We start from the raw sequence: 8502 nt of genomic DNA, 5'->3' as shown, positions 1-8502 counted from the left end.
ATCTAGAATTACATGCAGGTCAAAGGGCACATTGTCGATCACGTAACACATTCCCTATCCAATTGAAAGAGGGGAAATAACAGGATGAGATCCCTTACAGTTACAGCGGTCCTGAGCGATAATGTCTGTCCCAAATGGAGATGAGCGATTGGTGCTTTTTAAAAAGGTCGGTTTTTCAGTTCAATTATTACAAGATGTAGATTTAAATACACAAAGCATTATGTAGGTTGAACGCTGTAACACGGAATAAAGTAATAAGTCCCATGATAGTAGTGAGTGACTGCTCATTACGTATCCATCATTAACTCACGTTAGTTTAATAAAATATTTCAGTGTTTATTTGATGCCTGATTTCATCCCAAGTCATCTGATCTCTATAGAGCTGCTGTCTCCACAGTCATAACAAAACAACAAAAATCACAATTTGCTCCAAAATAAACTTTTAAGACTGCTGAATACCAAACTATCAATCACTTGTGTAGATGTATTTTCAGGTAGAGATCCCTCTTGATCACACATTCTTCAGTCTCTTACATAGCAGGCATAAAAGAAACAGACTGGACAAATAGGAACGCAATGGATTATGGTCATTGTAGTTAATTACCATGTTTTCTTGACTAAACTACGTATTTATTTTTATTTTTATTTCACCTTTATTTAACCAGGTAGGCAAGTTGAGAACAAGTTCTCATTTACAATTGCGACCTGGCCAAGATAAAGCAAAGCAGTTCGACAGATACAACGACACAGAGTTACACATGGAGTAAAACAAACATACAGTCAATAATACAGTATAAACAAGTCTATATACGATGTGAGCAAATGAGGTGAGAAGGGAGGTAAAGGCAAAAAAGGCCATGGTGGCAAAGTAAATACAATATAGCAAGTAAAACACTGGAATGGTAGTTTTGCAATGGAAAAACAAAGTAGACATAAAAATAATGGGGTGCAAAGGAGCAAAATAAATAACTAAATTAAATACAGTTGGGAAAGAGGTAGTTGTTTGGGCTAAATTATAGGTGGGCTATGTACAGGTGCAGTAATCTGTAAGATGCTCTGACAGTTGGTGCTTAAAGCTAGTGAGGGAGATAAGTGTTTCCAGTTTCAGAGACTTTTGCAGTTCGTTCCAGTCACTGGCAGCAGAGAACTGGAAGGAGAGGCGGCAAAGAAAGAATTGGTTTTGGGGGTGACCAGAGAGATATACCTGCTGGAGCGTGTGCTACAGGTGGGAGATGCTATGGTGACCAGCGAGCTGAGATAAGGGGGGACTTTACCTAGCAGGGTCTTGTAGATGACATGGAGCCAGTGGGTTTGGCGACGAGTATGAAGCGAGGGCCAGCCAACGAGAGCGTACAGGTCGCAATGGTGGGTAGTATATGGGGCTTTGGTGAATAAACGGATTGCACTGTGATAGACTGCATCCAATTTGTTGAGTAGGGTATTGGAGGCTATTTTGTAAATGACATCGCCAAAGTCGAGGATTGGTAGGATGGTCAGTTTTACAAGGGTATGTTTGGCAGCATGAGTGAAGGATGCTTTGTTGCGAAATAGGAAGCCAATTCTAGATTTAACTTTGGATTGGAGATGTTTGATATGGGTCTGGAAGGAGAGTTTACAGTCTAACCAGACACCTAAGTATTTGTAGTTGTCCACGTATTCTAAGTCAGAGCCGTCCAGAGTAGTGATGTTGGACAGGCGGGTAGGTGCAGGTAGCGATCGGTTGAAGAGCACGGATTTAGTTTTACTTGTATTTAAGAGCAATTGGAGGCCACGGAAGGAGAGTTGTATGGCATTGAAGCTTGCCTGGAGGTTTGTTAACACAGTGTCCAAAGAAGGGCCGGAAGTATACAGAATGGTGTCGTCTGCGTAGAGGTGGATCAGGGACTCACCAGCAGCAAGAGCGACCTCATTGATGTATACAGAGAAGAGAGTCTGTCCAAGAATTGAACCCTGTGGCACCCCCATAGAGACTGCCAGAGGTTCAGACAGCAGACCCTCCAATTTGACACACTGAACTCTATCAGAGAAGTAGTTGGTGAACCAGGCGAGGCAATCATTTGAGAAACCAAGGCTGTCGAGTCTGCCGATGAGGATGTGGTGGTTGACAGAATCGAAAGCCTTGGCCAGATCAATGAATACGGCCTGTTGGACACTACAACTTCCGACTGGATCGCAGAGTTGGGGTTTTGATCGAGAGAAACTGTATCACGCAGACTTAATTTAACTTAAACATTTTTTTATTCAAAGCATTGAACTGCTGTTGGTCAATTAGTAAAAAAAAAAATAGGTTCATCGCTCAATACTAGTCCAAAATGGAACCCTTTTCTCTATATAGTGCATCACTTGTCCAGGGCCTATATAGTGCATCACTTGTCCAGGGCCTATATAGTGCATCACTTGGCCAGGGCCTATATAGTACACCACTTGGCCAGGGCCTATATAGTGCACCACTTTGCAAGGGCCTATATAGTGCATCACTTGGCCAGGGACTATCTAGTGCATCACTTGGTCAGGGCCTATATAGTACACCACTTGGCCAGGGCCTATATAGTGCATCACTTGTCCAGGGCCTATATAGTGCATCACTTGGCCAGGGCCTATATAGTACACCACTTGTCCAGGGCCTATATAGTGCATCACTTGGCCAGGGCCTATATAGTGCATCACTTGGCCAGGGACTATATAGGTAATAGGATGCCATTTGGGCCATTGAGTCATGGTTAGTCACTACTAACCCTTCACAGTCACGTCCCTCTTAAATCTTAGGGCTAGGGGGCAGTATTTTAACATCTGGATGAAAAGCGCCCAAATTAAACTGGCTGTTACTCAGGCCCAGAAGCTAGGATATGCATATAATTGGTAGATTTGGATAGAAAACTCTAAAGTTTCTAAAACTGTTAAAAACACTGAGTATAACAATTGATTGGGCAAGCAAAACCCCAAGGACAACATTGAGGTCATAGTATTTCCCCATTGGTATTCTATTGAATGCCCAGTTTGGTAGGAACCTGCTTGCAGTTCCTATGGCTTCCACTAGATGTCAACAGTCTACAAATTAGTTGATGTTTTTCAATGGAGAAATGAAGAAGTACGGCTGTTCTTTGAAAGTGTCAGTCCAGGTGGACTCTGTTTTGGTGACCTGGAACGCGCTTCACATCGTTTTTATCCGGTATTGAACACAGTAAATTCAGTCTTAAATTGGATTGATTATTTACATTTTAGGTTGGATTAGGAACGACCACAGTCATAGTTCTCACCAGTTTCAAGAGAAACTACTTCTTCCATAACTAAATTGTAGAAGTTAATAGAAACAAGTCAATAGTTTAAAGTGATAATTTGGGATCTTGGCAATGAGGCCCTTTATCTATAACCTCCCCAGAGTCAGAGGAACTTGTTGATATAATTTATAATTTGTAAGTCGCTCTGGATAAGAGCGTCTGCTAAATGACTTAAATGTAAATGTTATATAAATGGTATCCAGTAGATCCTCTGACTCTGGGGAAGTATATCAAGGGTTTAGTTGCCAAAATCCCAAGGTAATGCTTGAAGAAATAAAAACAGGAAACAGAAGGATTTCAGTGAGCTTTATTTTTCAACCAAAAGTGTCATTTCTGATGTGAACCATCAGGACACAGAAGACATTTATTTAAACATATTTATTATTACTTAAACACAGCTCCACTGAGAAACAGCCAATTCAAAAAAATTAAATTCTTTTTCACTTAAATTTGGTTTTGAATTTATCAAACTTCTAATCCAACTGACATACAGTTACAAAATAAAAATGGTCCAAATTTAAAAGGGAACAGTTATATGAAACAAGTTGTCTACCCAGAACCTTGTTTGTGGACATTCTGATTGTTTAAATATCCTAACACTATTCCCCCCCGGGACACATCCATCCCACCCTGAAATAAAACTTGACACATCTAGTCAGAGGGATCCGCCACTGCTTCCAAATGGAACCCTACTCCCTACATAGCGCACTACTAACATAGACTTCTGGTCTAAAGTGGTGCACTATATTCGGAGTAGGGAGCCATTCAAGACTTGATGAGGTCTCCTCTCCAACCCTCCCTGACATGCTAGTGATCTTACAAGACAACATCTTCCATCAATAGTGTACAACCCTGTCCAGAACCAATCCCTGGCTTCCTCCTGCTTGTACATCTTGACAGAACCATGTAGATTTTACGTGAAGCTCCACACCAAACAGCTACAGAGCTTCACCTACACCTGTCCTGCCATGTCAGACCTGCACAAGGGTAGAGGAGAGCCTGGTCAAAGAGCTGTTTCTGCCCTGGCCCCTACTCATCACTCCAAAACCTAGCAAATCCATAAGGAGTTGGAATGGGCAGGAACAGACTGCCAACCAGGCTAGCGCCGAGGGGGGCACGGTTAGGGGTTGATTCTGGAGGGGGACGTGGTGTCACATCAAGGGAGGTGTTATCGATGCATCAGGGCAGCTTGTAGTAACCCTCCCACCCCAAAATAAAAACCCTTGAAGGAGGAGACCATTTCCTGGTGTATCATATATCCAATTGAAATTAATCTAAAAAAAAAAAAAGCAAGATGCTCCTAGTCTCCTCCTTCAAGATCAGAAACCAGACTCCACTGGGAGGGACAGCCACAACCAATCAGAGTAGAGTTATGGTAAAATGAGAGCATGTCATAGGCTGCTTGCCAAATAGCACCCCAATTATTTATGTAGTGCACTACATTTGACCAGAGCCCTATGGCTTGTGCACCAGGACTAGGGGACTAGGACACATGAATTTGGGGCCTAGGACACATGGACCGGACCAGGGGCCTGGGACAGATGACCGGACCAGGGTACTAGGACAGGTGACCTAGGGAGACTGGGACAGGTGACCTAGGGAGACTGGGACAGGTGACCTAGGGAGACTAGGACAGGTGACCTAGGGAGACTAGGACAGGTGACCTAGGGAGACTAGGACAGGTGACCTAGGGAGACTAGGACAGGTGCCCTAGGGAGACTAGGACAGGTGCCCTAGGGAGACTAGGACAGGTGCCCTAGGGAGACTAGGACAGGTGCCCTAGGGAGACTAGGACAGGTGCCCTAGGGAGACTAGGACAGGTGCCCTAGGGAGACTAGGACAGGTGCCCTAGGGAGACTGGACCCCTAGGGAGACTAGGACAGGTGCCCTAGGGAGACTAGGACAGGTGCCCTAGGGAGACTAGGACAGGTGCCCTAGGGAGACTAGGACAGGTGCCCTAGGGAGACTAGGACAGGTGACCTAGGGAGACTAGGACAGGTGACCTAGGGAGACTAGGACAGGTGACCTAGGGAGACTAGGACAGGTGACCTAGGGAGACTAGGACAGGTGACCTAGGGAGACTAGGACAGGTGACCTAGGGAGACTAGGACAGGTGACCTAGGGAGACTAGGACAGGTACCCTAGGGAGACTAGGACTGGTACCCTTGGGGATGGGCTGTGGCTACAGCTGCCAGTGGGGCTGAAACATACAGTAAATATAAAACCAGGCAGCTGCCAAAGTGCCTGTGGTTTGACCCCTGTTCTCTCATCTAGTCACTTTAAATGTGTAACGCCCTTCCTGCACCCTTTCCAATATAAACCTTAAAAACCATCCCGAAAACTAGATGCGTTTTATTCTGGGTCGACAATAGACCAGAGAAAACAGGGGTCACAGTCCCAACCAATGAGAAAGCAGAAAGAACACAGCATGTACATTCTCCCAACACTGTAGTTCAACTTAGATTGAATTTCTTTTTGACAACAGCATGTAGATACACACATTTGTAGACATCCAATATTTGTCATTGGAAAAGAGAAACAGAAAGAGCATCTTGTTTTTAGGGATCCCCAAAGCAACATGGGACAGCTAAATACACCGGAACAGAGGTTGATCTGGGGAAAGTTTAGAAAATACAATACCAAAAGCCATACCTCCCCCTCCCAATCACTCCCCCCCCCCCATCATGGCCAGGAGTGACCCCTCCCAATCCCCCATGGCCAGGAGACACCCCAATCCCCCAATCCCCCCCAATCCCCCATGGCCAGGAGACACCCCTCCCAATCACCCTCTCCCAAGGGCCAGAAGCCACCCCCTCCCCTAGGCCAGAAGACACACCCCTCCCAATCCTCCCCAAGAGACACCCCTCCCAATCCTCCCCAAGAGACACCCCTCCCAATCCTCCCCAAGAGACACCCCTCCCAATCCTCCCCAAGAGACACCCCTCCCAATCCTCCCCAAGAGACACCCCTCCCAATCCTCCCCAAGAGACACCCCTCCCAATCCTCCCCAAGAGACACCCCTCCCAATCCTCCCCAAGAGACACCCCTCCCAATCCTCCCCAAGAGACACCCCTCCCAATCCTCCCCAAGAGACACCCCTCCCAATCCTCCCCAAGAGACACCCCTCCCAATCCTCCCCAAGAGACACCCCTCCCAATCCTCCCCAAGAGAAACCCCTGCCAATCCTCCCCAAGAGAAACCCCTGCCAATCCTCCCCAAGAGAAACCCCTGCCAATCCTCCCCAAGAGAAACCCCCTCCCCAAGAGAAACCCCTCCCAATCCTCCCCAAGAGAAACCCCTCCCAATCCTCCCCAAGAGAAACCCCTCCCAATCCTCCCCAAGAGAAACCCCTCCCAATCCTCCCCAAGAGAAACCCCTCCCAATCCTCCCCAAGAGAAACCCCTCCCAATCCTCCCCAAGAGAAACCCCTCCCAATCCCCCCTCCCCAAGAGAAACCCCCTCCCTCCCCAGGGCCAGAAGACCATCCCCCACCCCCCAGGAGACACCCCTAGATGCTGTACTCAGAGCTGCTGTAGCTTAAAGCTCTAATATTCTCCCTGTGGCAGACAACCGAAATCCTTCAAGGCTTTCACCTTAACTCAGACAGGGATCTTCACCCAACTCTGGTGTAAAGAGGGCAACACATTGTTTTTAATACGCCCCCCTCCTCCCAAACTGCAGGTCTATTATCCCCCTGTTTAGGGTTAAAACAAACGAAAACACGAAGCACATCTGTAGTCCAGCAGGCTGGTTTCAGTACAGGGACGGCCTAGCAGTCGGTGTGTTTGCCTGTTACTGGTCACCATAGTAACTCACTGAGACGCAGTCCGTCCACACCACCGAGGATCTAACTTCATATTGTACAACACAAAACTAAAACTGGTGTGTAATTCTAACCAGCTGTCTTGCGTGATGCACAGAAACACTTTTTCCCTGCTACATTGAGGGGTTTGATGGTTTGTTCAGATACAAAGCAACGGTTTAACGTGAGGGAAGAAACACGTATAATGTTGTCCAATACTTGCAGCTATAGTGACGTCCCCATTGCCGATCACACAGACCAACATAACATCTAGAGTAGATCAGATACCCAGTCATAAACATCTAGAGTAGATCAGATACCCATTCATAAACATCTAGAGTGTAGATCAGATACCCATTCATAAACATCTAGAGTAGATCAGATACCCATTCATAAACATCTAGAGTAGATCAGATACCCAGTCATAAACATCTAGTGTAGATCAGATACCCATTCATAAACATCTAGAGTGTAGATCAGATACCCATTCATAAACATCTAGTGTAGATCAGATACCCATTCATAAACATCTAGAGTGTAGATCAGATACCCATTCATAAACATCTAGAGTGTAGATCAGATACCCATTCATAAACATCTAGTGTAGATCAGATACCCATTCATAAACATCTAGTGTAGATCAGATACCCAGTCATAAACATCTAGAGTGTAGATCAGATACCCATTCATAAACATCTAGAGTGTAGATCAGATACCCATTCATAAACATCTAGAGTGTAGATCAGATACCCATTCATAAACATCTAGAGTGTAGATCAGATACCCATTCATAAACATCTAGTGTAGATCAGATACCCATTCATAAACATCTAGTGTAGATCAGATACCCAGTCATAAACATCTAGAGTGTAGATCAGATACCCATTCATAAACATCTAGAGTGTAGATCAGATACCCATTCATAAACATCTAGAGTGTAGATCAGATACCTAGTCATAAACATCTAGAGTGTAGATCAGATACCCATTCATAAACAGCTAGAGTGTAGATCAGATACCCATTCATAAACATCTAGTGTAGATCAGATACCCATTCATAAACAGCTAGAGTGTAGATCAGATACCCATTCATAAACATCTAGAGTGTAGATCAGATACCCATTCATAAACATCTAGTGTAGATCAGATACCCATTCATAAACATCTAGTGTAGATCAGATACCCAGTCATAAACATCTAGAGTGTAGATCAGATACCCATTCATAAACATCTAGAGTGTAGATCAGATACCCATTCATAAACATCTAGAGTGTAGATCAGATACCCATTCATAAACATCTAGAGTGTAGATCAGATACCCATTCATAAACATCTAGTGTAGATCAGATACCCATTCATAAACATCTAGTGTAGATCAGATACCCATTCATAAACAGCTAGAGTGTAGATCAGATACCCATTC

Source organism: Oncorhynchus gorbuscha, linkage group LG19 (assembly GCF_021184085.1).
Source record: "Oncorhynchus gorbuscha isolate QuinsamMale2020 ecotype Even-year linkage group LG19, OgorEven_v1.0, whole genome shotgun sequence".
In the NCBI taxonomy this organism is placed as follows: domain Eukaryota; kingdom Metazoa; phylum Chordata; class Actinopteri; order Salmoniformes; family Salmonidae; genus Oncorhynchus; species Oncorhynchus gorbuscha.
This window is presented reverse-complemented; position numbering follows the sequence as displayed.